At 42.4% G+C, this 26,871-nt stretch overlaps 1 long non-coding RNA gene across 1 annotated transcript in view; it reads left to right on the top strand.

Moving 5' to 3' along the window:
* The first annotated feature begins 886 nt into the window (after positions 1-886).
* The window catches only part of LOC140494236 (uncharacterized), a 71,274-nt gene continuing 45,289 nt past the window's right edge, over positions 887-26,871 (top strand). Inside the window, exon 1 of the long non-coding RNA XR_011963921.1 lies at positions 887-14,990. This is a non-coding gene — a long non-coding RNA (uncharacterized lncRNA). The remainder of the gene's footprint in view (positions 14,991-26,871) is intronic.

Raw genomic sequence — 26,871 nt, 5'->3', positions numbered from 1 at the left:
AACTGTTTCCAATATCAGAGCAAGTGATGCGGTATCCTGGGTTATGATGATTTGTTCACTTAGTGAGGTTTCATTAGCTCTATGCCCTCAGCGGAATGCTGAGAGTGACTTGTTCTGTCACTGAGGCTGAGTGTTACCACAAACTGTTATAAAGAGCTTCAGTTGAGCATGTGATTGATCCAGGAGATTACTCAAGAAAAAATGAGTTTGTACAACATTTCTTGATGCAGCATCCATTGGAAATTGTTTAACAAATCTTTCCCCTCTAAGGTCACTTCCACTTCCCCGGTTACCCCATATTCTTCCCCAGGGAATGCAGATTCTGGCTGTGATTATGATCAATGGGTGTCATTGTAAGATGGCCTGTCCAAGTCACCGCTATTGAGTCCAAATTGTTGCAGAGTGTCTTCGGAGTAGAACATTACAAACAAAGCCTGACCCAAGTCTGTGGAGGCTAATTGTGGCATCCTCACAGTTGCCCACTGCAGTGATAGACGCTATAGTCAGTTCCACACTCGGCAATACACTTATCCATGGGAACTATTGGGTGACAATGGTGAATTTCAGCAAAATTGGTACAACTTCCCTTTTCCATGTTTAAATAAAAAGGAAAGGATTGGCTATGAAATCACACATGGAATAATAAGAATGCTTAATATTGGCAGCAGAAATTTGTCTCCTTCATTTGCTGACCTATAAGACTCCTCCCCACAATGCACCTTTCATTTATCATGGCAAAGGCAGAGAAATATTTTAAACTGGATTGAATCATAAGGTAAAACAAAGAACTATAAATCCTGGAAATGTGAAACACAAACAGAACTTGCTGGAGAAACTCAGCAGGTCTGGCAGGATCTGTAGATAGAAAATAGAGTTAACGTTTCAAGTCCAGTGACTCTTCTTTAGAACTAGTTCCTTCTTCCAGATCTGAAGGAAGATCACTGGACTTGAAACTGTTTCTCTCTCTCTACAGGTGTGGCTAGACCTGTTGAGTTTCTCCAGCAATTTCTGTTTATGTTGAATCGTTAGCTATTATCTTGAACCTGTACACTACCATTGAGCCCAACTACTCTAATCTAGTGTTTGCAATTCAGATTTATCACTTTAATTATCACTTCCACCACATCCTCTGTCCTCTTTTTCCCTTATGTGACGTGAAACTGCCCTTTAATTGTGACAAAGTGTTTTGCTTTATCTGCTTCACCATGAGGCAGTAGGTTCCATATCTTCTTCATTCTCTAGCTGGTATAACCTACAAGCATAACCATTGGTTCAAGATGTTGCTTCACTCTCAGTGCAATAATATTACGAGATGTGCTGTTACTTCTAATTTAATTATTAATGTGTTAGCCTGCCAACTTTGGGTTTAAACTCTGTGAGAGGGATCTTGTTGTTCCTTCTGTATGTCTGCTCAGTCATAGAGTCATAGAGATGTACAGCATGGAAACAGACCCTTCGGTCCAACTCATCCATGCCGACCAAATATCCCAGTCCTACCTGCCAGTACCTAGCCCATATCCCTCCAAACCCTTCCTTTTCATATACCCATCTAAATGTCTTTTAAATGTTGCAATTGTACCAGCCTCCACCACTTCCTCTGGCAGTTCATTCCATACAAGCACCAGCCTCTGCGTGAAAAAAATTACCCCTGAGGTCTCTTTTATATCTTTCCATCTTATTGAAATAACTTTCTGAGAAAAGTGACTGAGATTAAAGGTAGGCAGCAGTGGGTGAATTGTCGGAGTTGGCTGACACTTCCTGATTGGGTGAAATCCCTTCTCCATCTTCAAAGAATCACCTAAAGAGGCACATTGTAAAATAGAATCTTTCCTTCTCAACTCAGGTAGAATTTTCCAGCCATGCCATGAAATTCTCATCCATTCCATTGGATTCCTGCCTTGTGAATTAGTTTAAAATCAGGTCCCATCCATTTAGTTTTGAAGGAGCGCAGTGCTCCTTTGTCATTTTAGTTCAAAGATGTTTGTGCAAAAAGGCAGTTTGGGCAAAACCAGAATTCTGTCGTCATTAACAATGCCCCGTTTTGAGTCTTAGTACAAAAGGTCTCCCCAGGTCAAACATACCCATCAAGATGCTATGACATCTCAGTTGGAGGAATTTTATAATTGGAAATCTAAATATTGTAATTTTAAGTATAGTAATGTCTCCTTTTGAAAGGATAAAATAGCAAAGCATCAAGCTGAATACACACATTAATCATGTCCTGATCTGGAGATTTTTTGGAGAGACCAGACTTTAGATTTGGGTTAATTTTGATGGCTGACCTAAAAATACTCAGTATTTCTGTAAAAATATTTAATTCCCGCACACCCTGCTTTTAGAACTGCAGAGCCAGGTACTATTCCGTGGACAGTGTCATGCTGGTGGCCTGTTCCAAAATTCAATGCTGACAGCATTTGCCATCGACTCAAATAAGCTATCACCTCGCAGGTCTACTGTGGAACTCTTCATGTTTCCTTTTAGGCAAAGCCACTGAATGTTCCATCTCACTACCACCAACCTGCCTGCCCACCCCACACACGCGTTTATATTTAATTCCTACCCTTTACAATCCCCTCACCATCCCCACCTGATGTGCCAAATCTCCCGGAAATAGCCAATAACCCACCCAATTCTCCCAGCTGCTCACTTTAGAGATATCAAAGGCCAAAGAAGAAAAATGGTAGGGACAGCTTTGCCCCACAATCATCAATTCAGTTTTCAACCAGACTCATTGAATAAAAGTCGAGAGTGTGATGCTGGAAAAGCACAGCAGGTCAGTCAGCATCCAAGGATAAGTGACTATTTGTGTTGCTGCTAAACTGACCATGTTTGTGAATATGCAGCAGCCTGCAAGGTATTGCTCAGGCTTGTTCAGTGCTCAGTGTAGTGGCTATGTGATAAAGATGTAAGGAACACTGGGGGGAAAAAAATTACTGGTCACAAGAAAGAATGACATTTCAAAGAGAACCTTTGTGACTCTGCTTCATTGACTGCCAGTTTTAACTCTGGGTGATCATGTAAACTGATTAAGAATTAATTAGTCACCATGGTATACCCACACTTGGCCTTGAAATCATCAAAAAAAAATCTTGGTTAGCATTTAGGAGCAGGAGGAGAACACTCAACTCCTCCAGCCTGCTGCACCATTTAATAAGATCATGGCTAACCTCCTCCATATCTCTACATACCTGCCATTGTCCCACATCCTCTCATCTCCCTTGTTACTAAGAATCAATCATTGTTTGAAAACCAGATCAAAGCTTTTCATAGTGCACTCCTTAGAACAGACAGAAGAATCCCTGAGAAAAGGGTGCTGATTGGTTGGCAAGTTGACTCTGATTGATCAAGGTGTTGTCATTGAGAATAAACAGTCCCTTACGCTTTGTTTAATTCAAAAATGGCAGAATACCAGGACATAGTCCTTTTCCTAGCACAACTCCCTGTACTAGCAAGCAGAAGCAAAACCCACGTGATATTTTAACTTGACTGTTAGTACGTTCTGAGGACACACTAGCCATCTCAGATTTATGATGAACAGTTGACTCACTATTGATTGTCATTGTGAAAGTGAATTTGCACAAGAAAGTGTTTCCTAATTTAGTTCCTACAAAGTCTGACTTTAGTTTTTAGATTACGTCCTCTAGTCCTAAACTCTTTAGTCAGCAGAAATAGCTTTTCTCTATCTATCCTATTAGTTCTGCTTAAAACCTTAAAAACTTCAATCAAATACCTCTTGACTGTACGAGGTACTATTTCAGGACACTGAGTGGCCAGCAAAGTCAATAGGCATTGTCTGCCATTGCCTAGGCTATAGATCTAGAACGCCATTACGTGTAAAGGAACCTGACCTGAGATTGGAACCACGTAAACTCATGTGTAATAGTTAGCAGCAGTTACTTGGATGAGCGTCTGGTTGGAGGAGATTAGATCTATAATGATGGGCTGAGATGATTAATGACCCTCAGAGACAATGGTGCTTGTGGTAAGGAAATAGTCCCTGGATCGCAGCAGGCTAATGCAAGAGAGTACAGATGTGAATGAATGAATGAATGCTGTAGAGTCTTAGTTGACTGACTGGTCCCTACTGTGCATACTAGTTCCTGCAGCTCATTATGGAGAGTTGAGATGGGTGAGAATAAGTCCGTATAAACTATGCATGTGGAATGACAGAAGGCTTTAATATTTATGTTCTTGGAATAAGGCCTGATGCACTTAAATGGGGAGCTTTCCATATATAACATGCAAGTTCAATGTGACATTCATTGGCTGACATCCTCACAGATGTCCAAATAACTCAATCCAACTGATCATCTCCTGTATTAAGACTGCTAATTCATCAACCTCTCTGCAATGTCTTGCTTAGGGATGTTACTTACTGATAGTCTATTAATAGTGGAATATTAAAACACTGGCTCTGTGATTTGTTCCCAAGGCTGAGATAATAAACAAAAACCTGACTAGCTCAGTGAGGCTGCTCCCAAATCTTAAACTTGTTGCAAACCGATAATGTCCTCAGGTATTGCAAAGTTGGGGCAATTCTCAGAACCTTTGTTTGTATCAGAAAGCGGTAGAGGCAAATGTGTATTTAGAGGGTACCTTTCATCCCTGTAGGGAGCCCCAAAGTCATTCACAAACAATGAATACCTGTGAGATGTCACCATTGTTGTTTTATAGGTAAGAGTAGCAATGAATTTGTGCACAACAAGCCCCCACAAACAGCAACAAACTAAATGACCCGATCATCTGGATTTTTTTGAGTGTTGACTGAGATCACCTTCCGATATTACCCTGGATGTGCTAAGATGCCATGAGGTAGGGAGACTTCTCATCCAATCCTGCAGAGAGTTTCAGGTTTCTAATGCCCAGTAACTCACCTCTTGATTCAATAATAAGATGTTTCATCAATATTGTGCACCTCTTGTAGTAAAATGTTCCAGTGCCTCTTCACTGCATTGTGATCAGATAAAATTGGACACCAAAACAAAGCAAAAGGTATTAGGAGAAGCGACCAAAAACCTGGTCAAAGAGAGAGATTTACAGAGTGTTTTATGGGAAAAAAGAGAGCAGGAGAGTTTCAGGAAAGAATTCCAAAGCTAAGGACATAAGTGGCTGAAGATAGCATTGTTAATAGTGGAATGAAGGGAATGAGAGCTGCATTAGGGGCCAGTGTTGGAGGAAATTTGCAAAAGATAAATGCAAAACCTGTTTTTGAAACTATCCAGTTTTTTTAATTCATTCATGGAATGTTGGTATGGCTGACTCAGCAAGCAGTTATTACCCATCCCTAATTGTTAAGAATCAACCACGTTGCTGTGGGTCTGCAGTCACATGTAGGCCAGACCAGGTAAGGATGGCAGATTCTTTCCCTAAAGGATATTAGTGAACCAGGAGTTATCATGAATTTATGAATTATCATGTCTCCAATATGAATTTACAGTTTGTTCTTGCGTTGTTTAAATAGTGACTCGTGATGGGGAAATTGTGAGGGAGCTACTATCATGATGCTGAAGATCTGGGTACTTTAGCAATACTAGATGTGAAACATTATCTTCAACGAAGGTACAAAATGACCAGGAGTGAAACAATTAGAACATAAGGCAGAGAAGCAGAAATTAGGCCATTCAGCCCATCAGGTCTGCTCCGCCATTCAATCATGGCTGATAAGTTCCTCAACCCCTTTCTCCCGCTTTATCCCTGTAACCCTTGATCTCCTTGACAATCAAAAACCTCTTTATCTCCGTCTTAAATTTGTCCATTATACAGCCATCCAATTAGTGTTAAAGGGAAGAAACATTGAGTGGGGTGTGTAACAACAGCACATTCCCACCAGGATATGGGAACATCGACTTCCAGCTCTTCACTCAGTCACCAATCTCCTGCTTTTAGTGAAGCCTGAACCCAAGATACAGAAATTGGAGTGGATGAAAGGAAATGTGATTAGAGTCTGGGTTCTGATACAAATATACAAATTAGGAGTAGTTCCCTCGCGCCTGCTACATCATTCAGTAAGATTGCAGCTAACCTGATAATCCACATTCTCAACCTGCTCTAATAATCCTTTCACACCTTTACTTAGCAAGAATCTATACCCCTCTCTCTCAAAAGTTCAAACAATCTGTTTCCAGTCTTTTGAGGAAAAGTTCCAAAGGCTCTCAACCCTCTAAGAAAAAAACTTAGAGAAAAACTTTCTCCTCATCTGATGTTGCTATCCTGAAGATCTTTGGAACTCTCATTAAAAAGTTAAAGGAACCATAGTCCTACCAGACCAGAGAGCTGGTGTCTCATTAGAGAGAGTATGGTGGTTTAACCTGAGGATCAGCACACCTCAGACAAGGGGAGGGGGAGAGTAGGAGAGTCCATTGTGATAACCTCAACCAGTGCAGGAATTGACCCCACACTGTTGGTATCACTCTATATCGCAAACTAGCCATCCAGCCAACTGAGCTGACCAATTCCTCTCAGTACTTCTGTCTGACACATCAGCAAATACAGAAGTTTTGTTTTCATGATGATGGTTGAACAATGAATATTGACCGTCAAGGAGCACAGCTGGTGAAGTACTCAGCATAGGAATCAGAAGTAACGTTTCAGTTTCCCTCAAATGATGATGAAACATTAGCTGTAGTACGCAATCTGTTTCTGTCTCTACTACTGTTATCTGACCTTAATGGAGACATGAACCCTGTTTCTCTCTACAAAGATAGTGCCTGACCTGCTAAGCATTCCCAGTATTGTTTTTATTTCAGATTTTCAGCATCTGCAGTATTTTATTTTTGTATGAGGAAATAAATCCCTGCTCCTTTTAGAAATAGTGCCATAGGAACTTGCTTAACATCTGAACTGAAAGACAGTATATCCAACAGTGCAACACTTCCACCCGTACTGGTGGCAGGAATGTTAGCTACATTAACTGCTCAAGGGTCTGGATTGGGACTTGAACCATGAGTGTTAATCACTGAACCAAATCTGAGCCAGCGTCTCTTCTAGTTCACTTTATCGTGGAGAATCTATTTAATACTTTTTCTAAAAGTCTTTCTGAAATTAAAACAAGGACAGGAATAGATACCACCTCAAGGTGGGGCTCCCAAAACACAGTCTTTAAATCCTTGGCTGATCGGCTGCAATTTGATGTGGAGGTGCTAGTGTTGGACTGAAGTGGACAAGGTCAGAAGTCACACAACACCAGGTTGTAGTCCAACAGGTTTATTTGAAATCACAAGCTTTTGGAGCTTGCAATAAATTGGTCATTGAGTGTGATTGCTGGGTGAGTGATGAGCTACTAAATGGTGCTGTTAAAAGGATCAATTAACAGATTAGCATTATACAGACAGTCAAACACAAATCCTCTGGTATGTCCATTTATTTTTGTTAGATGGTGTCGGGGAAGTTACAAAATGGGTAATTGGGGGCAGAGTTACAAAGATTGCACAGATCTAGTAACAGCCATGGACCATGGACCTTCTGAAAGGTTGTAATGTGAACAATTCTCTCCAAACAGAAATTTTACATTTTAATTCATTCTAGCCTGAAAAATTGGAATTAACATAAAGCAATGTTTTCCTATTTTAAATTATTGAAGATAACATTTGGACAAATTTATTTAAAGGGGAAATTCATCTATAAAGTCCCTTTCCCAGTGATGTTGAAGCTTTCGCTCTCCTGATCCCTGTAACTTCAGAATTGCATGGAACATTTAGCACAATGACCATGTGCTGTATGTCAGGTTGCTAACTCCAACATAAGAGCTTGAGCCCACAGTCTGTGGCAAATACAGAGGGAACACTGTGATGTAGGAGCGAGGAGCTGTGTTTCAGGTGAGATTTTAAACCACAGCCTACTCAGACCTGTCAGGGAGATGGGAGGTTGCGTGGCTGCAATACAGAGAAAGCTAGGAGTTTTCCTGGTACAAAAAAGTACGATATTACAGATGCTGGAAATCTGTAATAAAAACAGAAAATGATGGAGAAACTCAGCATCTATAGAGTGAGAAACTAAGTTAATGTCTCAAGTTCAGCATAACTGCTCTTCATCCTGGTGTCTTGGCTAAAATGTATCTCTCAATCAATATCATAAATGCTGTGGTTAAGATCACATAACTCTATGTGGGATCTTTCTGTGTGTGAATAGGTTGGCATCATTCCTTCATTGCAACACTGACCACATATCATTGACTGTAAAAAAATGTTGGGCCATCCTGAGATTGTGAAAGGTGCAATATATTACTGCAAGTTATTTCTTTCTGGGATATTAATTCATAATGGGTGGTGATGAGTCAGCAGGCTGTATACTCGCCGCCCTATTCTATTTCCGTTGACTCAGTTTTTCTGACTTTCTGTCTGATTCAGATCCATTCACCAATTCAGCTCTCAGCCCAGCCTTTTTAAATCTGCAGACCAACAAGTTGGCATCAGAACAAACCAACTATAGTAGTGAAAAGTGAAATCCCGAGTAGGACTAAATTACCTGGCTTAGTAAGCTAAAGGTGATTCATCAGCTTATAGTTTGAATACCCCGATACAGGGTTCCTGCCAGAATCAGCTTTTGAAATTAGGTATCTGGTAAAAACAAGAATGAAAAGTAGGGAGACATATTGAACTTTGCAACTGCCTTAGTGTTGTAAAACAAAATTGTTGTGTGGGCTAGTTTAGCTATCCACACCAATGTGAATCTAAAATGTGACAGGGACTGTATGGAGGGAGCTTTATTTCAAACCCTGGAGTGTTTGGTATTGGAACCTGGATGAAAATGGATTGAACCTTTTCCTCAGCAAAACGAGGGTATGCATGCAGCATAAACTTCCCTAAGTGGCCTGTTAATGTTGTAAATGCTTTTGATTTGGCCCAGGCAATGTCCAAAATCTCAGTCAAACTCTCGTCTTCTCCATCGCACCTATATTGCCTGTCTTCTGGTTTTATTGACACAATTTAAGTTTTCCGAGAGAACATCTAAAGGAGAGGAATGACTTTTCATTGGAAAAAAAGAAAACTATTCATTGACATTTATAACTCTTAACAGATCTTATCTATTTCTATGGTAATTTTATGGTAGTTAATTTCATTTTCTTTTTAAAATATTGAAGTTCTGCTCCATTTGACTGGAATTGGGTTGCAATAATTTGAAGATCAGAGATTACATATTCTTAATATTTCACAAGAATTTTGTGAAAAATTTGTAACATTGCAACCAACATTCTGGTTTGCTTCAAACTTCCAGGAACCTTGTTTGCTTTCAGTAAGAATTTTTCAGTAAGCCAGTTAGATCCCAAGGGTAGATTGGTACTCAGGCCTGTCTCTGCAGGCTGAATTTAATAAGGAGTAAGAAGCTGATTCTGATTATTTGAGATGTGCCATGTTAAGCAAAATATTTGTTTCGGGGTTATAATACAGGTTGCAATCTTCACTGATTTTTAAAGAAATTTGGCTGCCTATCCATAGAGCCACGGAAGGTCTCTGCACAAAGACATGAAATATACCAGCGAGAGGGGTTGCTGGTATACCAGGGAAAATATTTGACCTCAGTTCGGAAAATTGTAGGTTCAGCTCCTATCTGGCATCACATGCAAGAGATAACTTTGCTGTCTTGTGGTGCAGTGGTAGAATCCCTATTCCTGGACTCAGAGGCCCAGGTTCAAGTCCCACCTGCTCCTGAGGTGTGTAATAATATCTCTGAACAGGATGATGAGAAAAATATGTTTAAATAATGAAAAGAAAGACTTGCATCCATATTGCATCTTCCATGATCACATGATACCCCAATGCACTTTACCTGTAGATACTTTAGAAATGTAGTCAATGTTGTAGAAAATGTAACAGTCAATTTGCACACAGTAATATTCCGCAAACAGCAACAAAAGAATAACTTTCTGATCTGTTTTTGTAGTCCTGTTGGAAGAGTGAAAAGGACTGGCCAGGAAACTGTGGAGAAGTCTTTTGAACCCTAACTAACTCTTTCTATTTTAATAATATCACAGGATTGTTTATATATCCCCTCCTGAATCGTTCAAAGGTCTCCGCTGTCCTCAAATACTTCACCTTAGTAGCTTTTTTTCCAGTTTTAAGCCCATGTCAGCCAGTGACTGAGGGTTATTTGGCCATGATATGGAGGGACCATTGTTAGGCTGGGCTGGACAAAGTCAGAAGTCACATGACACCAGGTTATAGCCCAACAGGTTTATTTAAAATCAAATTGGAGCACTGCTCCTTCGTCAGGTGAAGGAGCGGTGCTGCAAAAACTTGGAATTTTAAACAGACCTGTTGGACTATAACCTGATATTTGACTATGAAGGGTGTTAGGAGTTCATTGGTCAAGTTCAGACCTGTTCTCATCCAGTATCCATGTTCACACATGGCCCAATTCTTGACCCCAGAAAACAAGGAAATTTCTCATTCCCTGTTGCAACAAGCAAAGTAATTTACCAGCTCTGCCATTCCTAATCCTCAAGGGCATCTCTGCCAACTCAATTGCAGTTGATTGATGATGTTGGACATGTGATGAATGTGACCAATCAGCAACATTGGAGAGTTCTGAGTTCTCCACAGAATCAGTGGTCAGTCAGGAGTCCAACCTGTGTCTCAAAATAGGAGAAGAAACCAGAGTCAGCAAAATAGTTTGGTTGCATTATTATGAGTTGAGGAAATAGTATTTGATTGATGGACCCAGACTGAAGTCTGGTATGAGATGTAACATTCAGTCCACTTAGCTCCAAAGTGAATACTTCCACAAGGTGCTGGGACCAGTTTAGAAATTCAGGGGACCTGAGATTGATCTTCATGACCAAACTTGGGTTTAAATAAGTCATTTGTCCCAACAATGCCTGTTTTACATTAGGTAAATATATCTCTCATTTCCCTGTTAATAGCTATTAGTAACGGCTGCTGGTGTTTGATTCTTCCATTGTGGAAACATTTTCCCTATATTTACCTTGTCCAATCCATCCATAATTTTAAAGACTTCCATTTTGGTCAAATGTAGGTCCCCTTTCTAACGAAAAAAGTCCTAATCTGTTCAGTCTTTCCCAACGATTATAATCTTGGTTCTGGTAAATTCTTTTTGCACTTCCTCCAATGTCTTTGTGCCCTTTCTGGCTACCAGAGCTGTGTACACAGCCTGAGGTCTTACACAACTTGAATGTAACTTCACTACTTTTGAATTCTGCAATCTCGAGAGTGCTTTAACATTTTATATTGCTCTGCTGACCTGTAATTCTGTTGCTAATGATTTGTTCCCCTGTATCTTGATCTCTTTACTCTTCTACCTCATTCAGCTTCTGAATTTCAAAGGTGTAACTGATGTTTCTGTGTGAAGTGTATATTGGGGTTCTGAAGCCTGAAATGCTGCATAGTCAGAAGATTCATCCCAACCTGTCACTCACTTGGCAACATCACACATCTGGCACTACCCCTTATCTGCACCGTCACATACCTGGTACTCTCAGTCAGAGAGTTCTCGGAGCAGAATAGACAAATGTCCCACGTGTGCTGGTAGAGATTGGGAACTGAGACTTCAGGAGAACCTGAAACAGAATTGTCCAATACTTGGCATTTTACTTTTTCAGAGTCGGAAAGCGTGGTGCTGGAAAAGCACAGCAGGTCAAGGCAGCATCCGAGGAGCAGGAGAGTCTATGTTTCAGGCATAAGCCCTTCATCAGGAGGAGTTACGCCTGAAACATCAATTCTCCAGCACCACACTTTCCCACCCTGACTTCACCAGCATTTGCAGTCCTCATTTTCTCCTTTCACTTTTTCAGTCCTGACCTTGATGAGCTCAAACCACATGTAAAAGAAAAATATTTGCAATTAAATTCAGCCCTCTGTTGCAACCATCTCTTCATTTTCAGTCTGTCCCTCATATTGCAATCTTTGTGTCCCTTGTCATCAGGCTGTTGCAGAATAGATACAGATGAGAAAGACTACTTGATCTATCTTAGCTCATTCATCTAAAAATATCCTGCACTTCCCTTTAGCCTTGCCAATCCTTTCACAGCATCAACTTGACACAAAAGTGATTGCAGAAGCTGGAAAGCTGCAATATAAGTAGAAAATGCAGGTTCTCTTTCCCACCCCCACCCACAGCCACCCACCCAAAAAAAAGCAGGTCATACAACATCTCTGGCATACAGGGTTAATGTTTCAGGTATATGACCTTCCATTACACTTTCACCTTTCCTGATTTTTCTTTTTCCCAGGTGTGGATTACTCTTTTAATTAAAATCTATTGCCATCAACCTAACTATGCTTTGACTAATTTCCCCATTGCATAAACCTTTGGTGTAGTCTGAGGTAATTTTCTTAGATTTACCATTTCTGCACTGTTTGCTTAGCTGCCTGTGTTTAGCAACCCCGTTTGAGGGTAATTAGCCTCCAATTTATCCAGATTTTCCTCAAAACTCTATTTCTAACTCACGCTTTGGGGTGTACAAATTGGCTGCTGGGCTCCCTGTGTTACAGCAGTGACATTTCAGCAAGTTCTGGATTAGTGGTGCTGGAAGAGCACAGCAGTTCAGGCAGCATCCAAGGAGCAGTGAAATCGACGTTTTGGGCAAAAGCCCTTCATCAGGTACTCAATTGGCCACAGAATGCTTTGGGATGGCCTGATGATGCGTAAGGTGCTATATAAAGGCAAGTTTATATTTCGCAATGTAGTTCAGCATTCTATTTGCTTCTTATAACCCTCACTGTTATATGCTCCTCCTTAATGCTCAGTAAGAATACAGTCTCTCTGTTGTGCGATCCCTGTCTGAGTTAGGAAATGGGGAGAATCCGTCCGGCTGACAGTGAGGAGTCAGCTGTTCAATTGAGCCTTTTAATCAGGACTGTAGTTACATTTAAATTCTCAATTCCCAATTGTTTATCAACCTCCTTTTACCTTCTTCCAGTAAATATCAATTTTCCTCTTGTATCTGTGTACTATATTTTTCCAGAGCATTGGGAGGAAACAAGGATTTTCTAGACTTGGTTTTAACTGGCCCCAGTACTAAGTTTGAGTTCTAAATGACTGTTGGAAAAGCGAGCAAATCCTGTCAATTTCCCTTCTCAAACTTTAGCGCTTTCATCAGCCCGGCCCCTCACCTCCAGTCTAGCCCCCCCCCCCCCGGAAATTTTGGTAGTGAGTATCAATCCTTGCTCGTTCCTAACTGCCCTTCAGGAGGTGATGGAGAGCAGCCTGATAGGAGGGGCATGTTGAAGTGGAGGCAGATTAAGGGCGCGTGGGTGTGGCATTAGAAAAAGGAAGAAAGGCATTTTAATTGCCCCTAGGAATGGGGAGACCCAATTGTACCCGCAGGTTGCTCTGAAGTTTCAAATAAGAAGGATTTTGCATTTCACTAGCGCCTTACTACGTCTTCAGGCTGCCCTGACGTGGGTTTCTCGCAGCCAATGAAGGTATATGTGATGTGGAATGATTGTTGTGATGTAGGAAAGCCCAGGCTGGCGGGGGGGGGTGACTGGGTGCATCTTTCCCTCGTGTGCTCGGGGCAGCTTTGTGATTCCGGGACTGTGTAAGTGAATTTCGAAATTCTCAAGCTGCCCGTTTGCAGGCGCGTTCCTTCAGGGAGTTCAGTAGACCCCTTCCCGCAGAGTGTTCACCGAGTGTGTAGTCTGCACGTCTCTGCGGCCACTCACCCCGGGCTCTGGGTCACTTTGTAATGCCCTCCTTAGGCAAATAGCCGCTTAGTACTCAGGCCGAGCTCTGGTATAGAATCGGGACCGTTTGCTGGGCCGACTAACATCTGCTGAGGGATAGCAGCTTGTGGAAGCAACGCCGGTTAAAACGGACTGAGGCTGTTCCGAGCAGCGTCTGCAACTCAACTGGCTCGCTGCTGCTGCTGCCAGGCGCCTGTTAAATGATGTGTTTTAATGATGCCGGTGAGATTCCCCTGTCTTTAGCTGAAACAAAGACCCATTGCAAAGGCGTGTCTCTACCACCTGTACCTGAGCAAATCCATTCGCAACAATTGCAGCTTTTCTTTTGTAAAAGTCCCAGCCTGTGTGGATTCAGGAATCTCATTCTGCAGCTCCCTCCGCTTCCCACAGGTGCTGAGGCCAAACTGGGTTGCACTAGCGCCGGTTTTGGCTCGGGACCCTTTTCAACTAACGGTATCCAGAGTCAAAGACTTTCTCTCCCACCAGAGCTGCCCCCTCCCAAAAAAATCCCCACCCCGCGCTAGCTCCTTCCTGAACCCATTCCAAGTCACCCTCCCCTCCCCTGGCCCATGTAAACCCAGTGAGAGTTTGTGGATCGGAGTGCAGGGGTTTTTAAAAACCAATTTATCCTTATTATTGCCCTTTGATTTTGGGAGAATCGATTTTAAGTTTGCTCTCTTTCTTTGCTGCAATCTGCCTCAGACTTTTTTTTTCATTTGCACTGCTGTTGCCTGTACATCATCCCAGAGCCCCTCCTGGCGAAATTTACTTTATGAGCTAGATATATTCTTTCTTCAATCTTTTCCTGCCCCCTTCTTCCTCCTGCCCCCTCTTCATAGAGGCAGACGATGGGTTTTTTAAAACCAAGAGTCTTGCACATCGCTGCCTCCTGGGTTTTTTAAAATATAAATATTATATATTATTTTGTTTTCCTTCCGCAAGGCGGGAAAAAGGGAGCAGGGCCTGATCAGAGTGATATTGATTTCTGATTGAGCCTGCCGCTGCTGGGAGCAGTCATGTACATCTGTGCAGAGAGAGAGACTCTGACAAAGAGCCATGTTGTTAAAGCTTCCTGAGAGGGCAGTGCAGTATTAGAAAACATTTCTGCATGTCACTGAATACTACCCAATGTCTCGTCCATCAGCAACCTCCTTCTAGGAGCCTTGGGGGGGGGGGAGAGAGAGAGAGCCAGCTCCAGAGAGTTATACACTTTTTTTTTAAAAAAGTCAGCCACATCGATGGTGCGATGTGTCTACACGATTAAGTGAACAGGCAGTGGTAATGATCACGGTCTGGCGATACCGGCAGAGACGGATTGTTTTCTGGGCTGTTTGTATCTGTTCAGCGAAGGTGAGAAAACGAGCAGGATTTTCTGCATGCAGTGTAACGTTTGTTTTTTTTAAAAGAATGTAACTTAAAGTCTGTTCTGTGTGTCGGTACAGGAGAGGGTCCCCCGTGTTTGAATGATTTTTTTTCAGATCTGTCGAGAAAAGGCCTTGTCTGAAATGGTGTTAGGTTTTTTTTCTATCTATCCGCCCCTTACCCCCTCCCAGGTGTTTCTCGTTTCCATTGTGGTTTTATATCGAAGTGGGTTTGGATTGGGGGGGGGGGAAGAAACGCAAATGAGGGATTATACAAAAATCCAATGGAACTTTTTAAGTTTTCGTTTTTATGTAGAGGGAAAAGTATTTTTCCTTCGGCAGAGTACATGGGAAGTGTCCTCTTTTGCCCCCTTTCGAATGAGAGAGACAGGAACAGAGTGAGGAGGAGGTAACGGGGGGGGGGGGAAATGTCTGACAGACCCCCGTGCTCCCACCCTCCCGCCGTCTACTGAATGACACATCAGAAACTGCAGTTGTTAATTTGGCCTTTAGTTTCATCCCTGGATCAGACAGACCGGTGCTGGGGGAGGCGGGGGGGGGGGGGTGGTGCGGGTTTGTGGAGCAATCAGACTCGAAGCTAGCGAGCTGTTGAGAATGTTTCTCGGGGAAGTTGGGGGGGGGGAGAATTAAAAACCATCTGTGTGTCTGAGCGAGCGAGGGGCTGCCTCTTGTCTCGGCGCTGACTTTGTGGATAAGCTGAAAGCGACTCGAGAGTCAGCGGCAGTCCTAACTGCTTTTCTCAATGGTTATCTTCCTTTTTGGTTTGCACATTGTTCTCTCTCTTGTAATGAGCCGAGCTTCACGTTCCGAGGCTCTTCCCTTGCCCCCGTCCTCCTTCCTGGGGTTGGTTTTACAACCTGAGGGTGCTCAGTGTGAAAGGGTGAGTTCTGCTGTGATTTGTTTTGCTAACACGTTCTTTCCCCCTCCCAGAAATACCCTCCTGCACCTGGTCATTTTGCTCTTTAACCCCAGTGTCTGGGCTTAGCGTTGATTTTGGTTGGATGGCAGGCTCTGTCCTCACCCGGCCCCACTCATTTCCTTATTCCAGGTGAGCAGGAGGAAGCCCTGCAGCAGGGGGGGGATCTTGTCCCTGATTGCTGTCCTATCAATAGCAGGTTGATGCAAATGAAGAAAGCCTGGACAAGATTATTGTCCTCTTCCTAACCTTCCTCATTTTCCGTCTCTGGAACAAGTAGTGATTGTTCGCCTGGTTTAAGAATTCCTTTCTCCTACAAAACTAACTGATTAAATGTAGGAGCAAAGCTGGTGAGCTGAGAGAGGGTTGTGAGATTGTGATGTCGGAGTGAAACGAATTGGAAGAAGGAATCTTTTCAGCAGGATAGAATCCTTACGCCTTATTCTCACTGTTCTGGATATTTTCTGTACCTCATTTCTTTTCTGTAACAAGTTGCACTCCTCTCAGTCCCTGAGACCCTAACTTGTGATGTGTATCTCCTTAATCCACGGGTTAGGCTCTTGGGAGCTGTGTGCTGTGCGTTGACATCTTAAAAATAGGAGGACATTTGGAATGAGAGAGTTTTGGTGATGGGGAGGAGAGACAGAACAATGTCAGGTGACATTTAGAGGCGTCAGCTGATTTGAAAATTCTATTTGAAATGAAACAAAGGCATGCCAAGATTTGAAAGAGGATTAACTACATGATATTTGTTAATATTTGATGATATCTCTCATATATACACCGTGAAGTCTTTGATAAGATGGTTGGAATTGTCTTCGCTTCCCTCTCGGCTATCTCTCTCTCTCCCTCTTGTGTAACAGTTTCAAGGGCCTCTTTATTAACAACAAATAAAAATAAAATGATTTAACAGTTTGAAACGACTCAATGTGTGGGGTTTGATGTTATTCTTGCAGTGTTGTAGTTGAATGGTGGAAGAGATCACAAGTTAATGTCGCACTGAGGCTGAGAGAGCCCGTGCCTATAGAGTTTTGTCGCACTGGAGACTCAGTGAGTTTCCAAAACCCCGGGGACCTGTCTGAGGGGGAGGGAGGGGTGATGGAAACACAACCCCAACTTGGGGGAGGGGGGGTGGTGTTTGTGGAGGGAGACAGGGGTTTCCTGCAAGGATGGTTTCAGGTAAGAGTTCTCACGCTCATGATAACCCTGTGACTGCTCTCAGCTCCCCAGGCTTTCCCACTGCATCAGGCACCATCCAGGGAAGGACACCGGTCACTCGGGGCTTGGGCTGTGGACAGGTTTGAGGATAGCAACAACAGCTGGCTTTAACGAAGCACTTTTTTTTAACGTACTCGGGCAGTGTGTTTCTTCCCCTTCCCCCCGATTTGGTCAAAACACAAACTTGACATTTGTCACATGAGGAAATATAAGCAGAAATTGCTGGAAAAGCCCAGCAGATCTGGCAGCATCTATGGAGATGGATCCGAGTTAACGCTTCGGCCGAGTGTCCCCTGTGGGGTCTGCTGAGCATTTTCCAGTACCTTGTTCTTGTTTCCGATTTACACAGCATTCGCAATTCTTTCAGTTTTTATTAAGGATGCTTCAGGACCGGTGACCAAGTTTGTGGCTGGGTGCAGGGGTTTTTTTTTAAAAAAGGAGGGTGTTAGCAGAGGTTTTGAGGAGGGGACTCCAGTCAGAGTCTCAGTCAGAATGAGAGTGTGTTGAAGATGTTCGAGAAAGCTTTATATTTTTTTTAAAAAAGGCTGGAAGAGGTTTTAGAGATAAGGAGCGGATAGAGAAAAGAGGCGGTGGGGAGTGTCAAAAATCATCTTTCAAACTACATAGTATTTGAGAGAACCGCGGCGAGGGAAGGCAGACAGGGAAACCATGTCACTGCAGATGAACGTTGAGCTGAGCTTCAGTGATGAAATAAGGATAATTGGATAGGGAAATGAGCAGGGCTGTGGAGTTCAATGTTGGAATGCAGGATGTCTCAATGTTAGCCAGAGGTGGTTTGAAATCAATGAGAAAGGTGGTATTATTGTGCAAGACAGGCAGGTTACCCTGGCGGTAGAGTGCAGTGAAATGAATAGCATAATTGCTGGTTGGGTCAATCACCGATAGTCTAGACTGGTCCAGACACATCAATTAGTGCCTGTTTCGGGGAGGGAGGGGGGAGCGGAGCAGAAACAAGCGCTACCTTATTGAGACTGATCTCTGCAGTAAAACTCCTGCTCTCGCACATCAAGCCTACACCAACCTTTGCACACATGGCTGATCCCAGGAAGCAGAATAAATGAAACGTAATGAGCCTCCCCCCGCCCCATTCAGAGCGAGAAGCCGGGGCTCCCTCGGGGAGTTGGGTTTTTACAGGGCAGCCCAGGGATAACATTCACACATTCGTTACTGTCTGACCTTTCTCCAGCCAGCCCCAGATTGACTGGAACAATCCTCGGTTGACAAACCTTTTTTTAAAAAAGTCACTTGATACTTTTCCGTCTTCCTTGTGTTTAAGGTGATGTCTGGTTTAAGTTCTTAAAAAAAATTGTATGACGCTGCTCATTTCACTTCCCCCCCCCCCAGTTAGTGCTGGATACAGCGGAGGCAGTGCCGGGGTGGGGGTGCAGACAGACAGACAGACTGTTACTTATTTCTGCTCAGAGCTAATTGATCTGCTTCATTGATGAATCCATTCGGGGTTGAGAGGCCACTACTGGGGTGTGTGTGTTGAGGGGACCGTGTGTGGTACAAGATTTGACAGGTCTATGTAGACAAAAGATACATGAACTGAGGGAACGGCTGTCTGCAATTGTGATGCCGCAGTGAGATTCCTCTGCCCCGCTCCCTCTGCTCAGTCTGACTCTTAACAAGGTCTGAAGTGATGATCGTGGGTATTTATTGTTGGGGCTAGCCGGTGGAAGGTGTCATCAATTACCCCATTAACCCTGAGATTAATATGATGGACGTAATTTCTGATTGATGTTAAGGTAGATCACTGACACTGTCCTCTCCCTCCTCCCTCATTAACCAAGTCAATCATTAAAAACCGGATGAAATTAGGCTTTTTTTGACAATAATAGGTTAATCGTGTGTGGAACATTGAGTGATTATGCAGACAGACAGACAAACAACACCTAGTCATTTGATCAATCCCCTATAAAACGGCGTTGAAATATTAACAAAAACCGCACAATAATTCCTTAGGTTGAGAGATCTTTTGAGAAGTTTTTAAAAATATATATTTTAAATTATTTTGTTTCCTAAACATCCATTTGCGATAAGAAATACGAGTAAATATTTAACCCCACCAGATTCGATCGTAACTGAAAGACGGGTGTTTTTTTAAAAATAAATTCTTCTCAAATGCTACGTGTAATCCTTTGTTTTATGTTTTCGAGAGAAGCTTTCTGTCAACTTGCTAACGTATTTTCTTTCCTAAATCCCCAGTAGTAATTGACGCTTGCTGCCCTATCTCGAATTGCTGATAAAAGGAAGAATTAGCAGTTCTCTCCTAGCCCCAGCTCCTTCTCACTGCACCGAGCAATCTTGTCTGGTTGGCATGGAAACAAGCCGAGCTATTATTTCACCTTGTCTTTCATCACGAAAAGAACTGCACTTGACAGAGGATGATGGTAGGGAGGGGGGGAAGAGAGTGGGGGGAATATAACCCTCTGATAGAATCATCCGGCTCCATTCTATGTGAATGAAAATAAATCGATTAATGGAATACAGTCTACACAACATTCCTACTTCATTCTTTCAGTTCACTTTCCAGTGAGAACCTGTAGCCCAGACACCTTGATTATTGATTCCAGATTCCCCTCCCCCTCAAATCAGGAAATATATTTTGCCAGCATCGAGCGCTTACTTTAAGATCTGTGTCTCCTTATCAAAACCACGGGGAAGGGAGATCATTAGGAACTCCGACTGAACAGCCAGTAAAGGGGGGAAAAAAAATTCTCTTTTAAAATCTCCTCAACCTACCCTCCCAGAAGCATCCACTCGTTTTGATGTTTTTTTTAAACAAGATTTTTGTTAACTTCATTTTAGATTGCATACAGTAAAATACAACTAAAGACCTATGGATGCTGGAAATCTGAAACAAAATTAGAAATTTCTGGAGAAACTTCAGCAAGTATGGCAGCATCTATGGAGAGAGAGAAAAACAGTGAACATTTCAGGTCCACTGACCCTTCTTCAGAAACACATTCTGGCGAGGCCTGTGGTTTACTGAGAAACTCGATAAAGCTCTCGGCTCAGTTTCTAGTGAGCGGAATAGCGGATGATTTAATGGGTTTTCGCGGTTCTGTGGGGGGTGAGGGTGGAAGGAGAGGCAAGTAAGTTGTCACCTAAGACATCAGCACCCCCCCCCCCCCAACAAACAATCCTGCCCTATGCTATTTTTCCATAAAACTTCTAAAAAGTGAAATCCTTCAGCTTTTTCCTATCCTGAAATCTGTAGAACTTGACCTACGTTTAATTGGCACCTTTTAACGTAGTGAGATGTTCCAATGTGCTTCATAGTGACCATAGAAGGTCACTAGACTGGTGTATGCTCTCTACCACCATCCAGTCTGAGGATGACAATGACCTAATGGTTTTATTCCTAAAGATTCTTAATGTTCTGGGTGCCAAAGTTTAAATCCTGACGTGGCAGATGGTGGAATTTGAATTCAATAAACCTCTAATAATTACCATGAAACTGTTGTTGTAAAAAACCGTCTGGTTCACTGATAACCTACATGTGACTCCAGACCCACAGCAATGTGACCTTTAACTGCCCTTTGGCATTAAATGCTGGCTTTGCCATCAATACCCATGAATGATTTTTTTTTAAAAAGCAACGTGGCTAGATTTTATAACAAGTTCTCTGTGATAGAGGATGTCGCTATACCAATGCAAACTTTCATCAGTTCATGATTTTTGCCCCTTTTCCCCTCTTATCGGCCCATCAGGTTCAGCTGCCAGCACATAAAGGTTTTTGCTTTTGTCATTCGCTTAACCGGGAAAGTCTGACTGTCCCCATTCCCACTATAACATCAGCAAACAATTTTTGTTGGCGTGTATTTCTTTAAAAGGCCTCTCTAGGCAAGGGGTTGAGGCGAAATATTTTTCTGTAAAAGATTAAGCATTTTTGAAATAATTTTATTTTTAAAATGTGGTAAAGAAATAAAATTCCCATTCTTTGAAGTGGTGAGCATTGCTCCAATATTATCCCTGAGGCAGAACATCAGAGTAGCCCTCACTGACTGGGGGCTTGATGTTGGTTTTGTTGGAGGCATCGAACACCGGGCATATCCCCTACACACTGGGCGGTGGGGACCGAGGAACAAAACCTTCACATTCGAGTTCGACCACTCAGATGGAGGTGAATGCGCTTCACACAAAAATCTGAACAACCTAGAAGTCTGCTTCCGAAAGCAGTTAGGATGAGGTTAATCGATTATTTCCAAAAGCGACGTTGCTGTGTGTTTGTTAGCTTCAGACATTCAGGATTACAGAACCGTGCCAGGCAAGTTTGAGTCGAAAATATAAGTCAACTATGAATAATTGACTGATGCAACAGACTTGAGGGGCTGAATAGTCTACTTCTGTTCATATGTAACAAACACAAAGGGTTATTAAAACTGATACAAAGGGGCTGAATGGCCTTGCGTTTGTGTGTTACAGGCTAGAGAGGGTGAATGGCTGCTCTCTCTTTTTTGTTCCTGTCAGTGACTGTCCAAACCACCACTCCAAGGAGTGGCGAGGAAAGACAAAAATAAAAATTCCACAGTTTTGTTGTAGGAAAAGGTGGTTGTTGTCGGGGTTTGTAGGTGGGAGGTACAGTCTGTGTTCGGTTATGGTACAAGGTGCATCATTTCCTTTCACAGCTGCTCGCATTGACCCCAGGTTCAAATTCATTCAAATGAACTAGGTATTGAAACAATTGGATTTCGGGAGTCGGATAAATATCTTTGTCTGTTATCACCAAATCAATAATTCTTCCTTTCCTGAATTAAATTTACATGCTTTTTAAAAAAAAAGATAAAATATTGATTAGCATCTGCAACCATTGGTTGAAAAGTTAAGTGTGTGTCGCTGTCTCCTGCGGGAATCAGCAGACAATCTCTTTAATCACAAAAGGAAGTGTTAAATGTAATGGAAGACAGCTTCTGTGACGAGCTTATTTATTTAGGGTATTGTGTGTGAAATGCAGTGAAAGTGACCATTCTCTGAACGCCCCCCCCCTCCCCCGTGGGTGGCAGACTCCCTCCTCTTAGATCATATGCCGTCTTCTTCCATTCCAACGCACTGGTGCTTCAGAAGTGTTCAGTGTGAAAGATTTTTTTCTCCCTTTTCAGCTATTGTGTGCTCTGCATTGCTAGTGAGTGTTTGTGTGTGTGTGTGAGTTTGCATGTTTATCTAAGTGAGTGTGTGTGTGTGCGTGTCTGTGACTTTGTGCGTTTGAGTGGTCTGTATAGGTGTACGAGTGCACTTGTTTTATTGAAACAGGAAGTGGCCTGCCAGTCAAAACAATACCTGACTAAGATTAGACTGCTGTTCTCCTGGATAGCTGCTTGTAGACCATCAGCTTTTGTCCCTGGTAGGTGCCCTCGTACGTAAGACAATGAACTTCGGGATGGCAGGAGATTAAGATTTAATTACAGCTCAGGAGTATTACACTAATGTTGGAGCAAGTCAATTCAAACCAATGCTCGTGAGAAGGTCATTCTGTCTCAGTGTATTAACAAAACCATTGCCCCGATACTGGGGTTTATACAGAGAGCTAGATTAATAGAGGTCTGCATTATCTCAGTGCTGAACTGAGAAAACCACATTACAGGTCTGTCACTGGAGAAATAAATAGAGGTTAAACACCAATGGGACCATGACAATTCAGGATTTTCCCAGAGTCAAAACGTGATGTTAGGTTTGAGTGAGCGGTTGCACTATAGGGCTTTATAGAGATAATACTTATTATCTCTCACTTCTGATTTCCTGCTTCAATTTCTGGCAAAAGTTGCGTGGAAGTGGCTGTTGGAGAAAATGGGCAATGTTTTTGTTGATGTGAGAATGAGGGAGATGGGGATGTGGTCAAAACGGTGCCTACAGTGGGTGTCCTCCTTTCTCGTTGTTCAGCCACCACCGATACTGACTGTTGTGACAGTGGTCTCTGTAAAGTAGGGAACTCCCCACATTGCACTGTTCACTTCTCTCAGTTGGGATGTTCCAGAGAAGAGAGGACAAGCAACAACGAAAATGTGGTTTCAATCTTTATCGTATAAGTCGGACCACTGACTCATGTTGTCTTAACAACGCAATATGAATAAGACAGCTTTTGTTCAGCTTCCTATTATCCCTGCCCCCTTCTCCATCTCTACCCCACTCCAGCTCCATCAGTGTTTTTATTAAATGTGAGTCCATTCTGTTATCACTTAAACAGTTGCATCTTCAGGCAGGAACTGAAACATCAGGCCCATAGTCTAGACTTCAGTTCCTTCCTCTCTGGGTTTAAGCTCAAGACTTTGTGATTATCAGAAGATCAATAATTAAAGAAAGGTTTGTTTGTGCATATAGCGCCTTCCACGACCCTAGTCTCAAAGCGTTTTCCAGCTTAGGAAAAAACAGCAGCAAACTTTGCACATAGGCAGCTCCGAGAAACAGCAGTGTAACAACAACCAGTTAATCTGTCCCAGCCATAATGATTGAGGGACAGATCTTTTACTGGGGCACTGAAGAAGACTCTCCCACTCTCCTTCAAAGTAGTTCCACTTTGGATCTTTTCACTGGACCTGAGAGGGCAGCTCGCTCTTTTTGCAGGAGAACACAAAGACTGTGTGTGAGGCACCAGGAACGTTGTCACTTCTGCCCACGTGTTGGCACAGGGTGGCTGTTGCCAGGAGACCGGCTCTCTGCAATTTCTCAACAACAGCAGACTGTTTTCACTGCAGGAGGGTCAGTAACCAGAGGACACAGAATCGTCATAATTGCCAAAAGAACGACAGAGAAGATGAAGGGAATTTTTCTTTTTTCACAGTGCGGTATTGCACTGTGCTGCCTGAAAGGGAGGTGGAGGCAGATTCAATAATTACTTTCAAAGAACAAATGGATAAATTATTGAAAAAAAAAGCAAGGATCAAAGGAAAGAGCAGAGGGAGTGAAACTTACTGGATAAATCTTTCAAAGCTGACATAGGAACAAAGAGCTAAAAGGCCTCCTTCTGTGCTGTATGGTTTATTTGGGACGAGGATCTGCCCTGGATTTGGGATCTATTGGGGCTCAAACTGTTCTGTCCCTGTGATTTGGTTTCTCACATGGAAGTAGGATAAAATAAAGTCTAAAGTCTAAAGTAAAAGAAAACCTAAACATCAATATCAAAAGTTGAGCCCTTAATGTGTTCAACTGTCCATTTAAAAGTAAATTGCCAATTTGCACTTGGTGATTTTGTTAATAGTAATAGAGGGACGAGGTGAACTTTGACCTGACCGTACTGCCATACCTTCCTATGTTTGATGCTGCAATAGTTTCTCAACTTGATGACCAGTGTAAGGTATCGGTGATGCAATGCTTCTCTAATTGATCCTTAATTCATTATTTCAATTCAAATTCACAGAACGGAAATCAGTTTGATTCTTCGCTATGTTCAACTGACATTCTCATGGAACAATTGAACCCTGCTCCATAGAGGGTTAGTGTCATTGGGCTGCACATGGTTTGAACCTCACTTTGATGGTGAAATAGAATTTGGTAAAAAAGAAACTCACCCAATGTAACCACTGAAAATTATCAGTGAAATCCTTCTGATTCACTGAGTTGTTTTCAGTAGGAAATCTGCCTTTCTTAATGGTCTGTGACTCCAGACCATTACCAATATGGTCAAATGGCTCAAGCAAGTCACTCAATTGTATGAAGACAATACCTCTCCCCATTTTAACCACTCTTACCCTCCTGATAAACTAAGGCAATCACCCATTATGCTGTGTTTACTAACACTGGTAAAGAGCTGGAAGGGAAACAAGGAGCTTAGTTGACACTGAGTTTAAAATCTTATGATTTTTATAAGGTACAGGAAGACTGTTATAATATAATATGGTTCGGTATATCAGTCACTTGGACTGCATGAGGATCAAATGACTCCTGAAAGAACTAAATCCTTATTTAAATCTTCACTTTGTTTTTGATGCATGTTCACTTCCTCCTAGCCCTCTTCAAATCATCCCATCAACATTTCTTTTGATTCATTTCTCAGTCATGGGTTCACCCAGCTTCCCTTCAACGGATTGATATTAATTGTCTCAGCATCTCCCCTCAGTACGAAGTTCCACATTCAAAGCACTTTCTTCACAAAGGAATTTCTCCAGACATGCCAACTGGATTTCTTTGTGTCTGTTCAATATTTGTGGTGCCTGGTTCTAAGGATTGAAAGACTTTGAGATAGTCAACATTTTTCCTGAGGTTTTGGGAAAGAACATGGGGCAGTGAGAGAGAACAAGTGGTAAGCAGAATGTCGAAAGTAAAGGTTAGGGGGAACAAGACACCCCCTTGCAGATGAATAACCATGGCTATTGTCCATTTAACTGGTTTGGAAACACTTCTGGAACAAGTCAGACTAGACACTGGGCCTCCTGGCTGAGAGGCAGGGACATTACCATTGCACCACAAGGCCCCCCCCCCCTCCCTCCCCCCCCTGTTGAAGTTTGTATTTTCAATCAAGTTGTTTGGACACATCTCTGGGTTGAGTGAGACTTGAACCCCAGCATTCCAGTGAAGAGTTAGGGACATTAGCACTGCACCACAAGAGCCCCACCTTCTCAATTACCATAGATTGTGGGACTAATGTAGTGCTTTGTGTAGATTAACTATATATTCCTATAATGATTCCTGTAAACAATTTCCCAATTAATGTGCAGTAATGATCTCATGATAACAAATCATGGAATGCAGATTGTTAATTGTGCTTTAATCATATAAAGAGGTGGTGGACATTAATTGACATGCAATGGTAGTGTCCTAACCTCTGAGCCAGAAAGCCCAGGTTCAAGTTTATCTGCTTTAGAGGTGTGTCATAACATCTCTGAACAGGTTGATTAGGAAATATCTAGAAATAGCCATATATGAAAACTATTGTGGTTGGGTTAGGAGGTGTCTTCTTGTGAAATGTAACTTTGCATAAATATAAGTGTATGAAGATCAGGTTCAGTCCTTTGACAGCTGGAATTTTGAAACAGAATACAAGTGGAGGTTGAATCCAAACCAATGCAGCTAGTGGCAAAGCCAGGCCCTGATTGATTATATGGGTCCCAGGACTCATGACTATATGAAAACTTTGAAGTAAAATGTGCAGAGTGTCCTTTTGGTGCTTCCTTTGACCACCATGAGCATCCCCCTTCATTCTCTATACTGATTGGCTCTTAGTAAGCATGATTTGAAGATGCCGGTGTTGGACTGGGGTGTACAAAGTTAAAAATCACACAACACAAGTTTATAGTCTAACAGGTTTAATTGGAAGCACTAGCTTTCTGAGCGCTGCTCCTTCATCAGGTGGTTGTGGAGCGTAAGATTGTAAGGCACAGAATTTATAGCAAAAAATTACAGTGACATCACACTGTAAACTTTTGCTATAAATTTTGTATCTTAAAATCTTATTCTTCACAACCACCTGATGAAGGAGCAGCGCTCAGAAAGCTAGTGTTTCTAGTATAACCTGGTGTTGTGTGATTTTTGACTTTAGTAAGCGAGAATCAGGCAGTCTGGCCAGCTCAATTTAGTTGTGTTTATCTCAACTCAGTGTGGATGGCTGATATGTCAGTTCAGGTGAGCACCTGGTATTTTGTCCTGCTATCTGATCTTCAGAAGACCGCTCACATGAGCTTGTTGGGGTGATGCTGGTACACAGTTTGAGTCTGTCATATCAAGGTGTAAGGGGTTTGAGAGGGAGAGATAGCACCTT

This window comes from Chiloscyllium punctatum, chromosome 23 (assembly GCF_047496795.1).
Source record: "Chiloscyllium punctatum isolate Juve2018m chromosome 23, sChiPun1.3, whole genome shotgun sequence".
Taxonomy (NCBI): domain Eukaryota; kingdom Metazoa; phylum Chordata; class Chondrichthyes; order Orectolobiformes; family Hemiscylliidae; genus Chiloscyllium; species Chiloscyllium punctatum.
The sequence above is the reverse complement of the archived record's forward strand: the minus strand, read 5'-3'. Positions and strand labels throughout refer to the sequence as shown.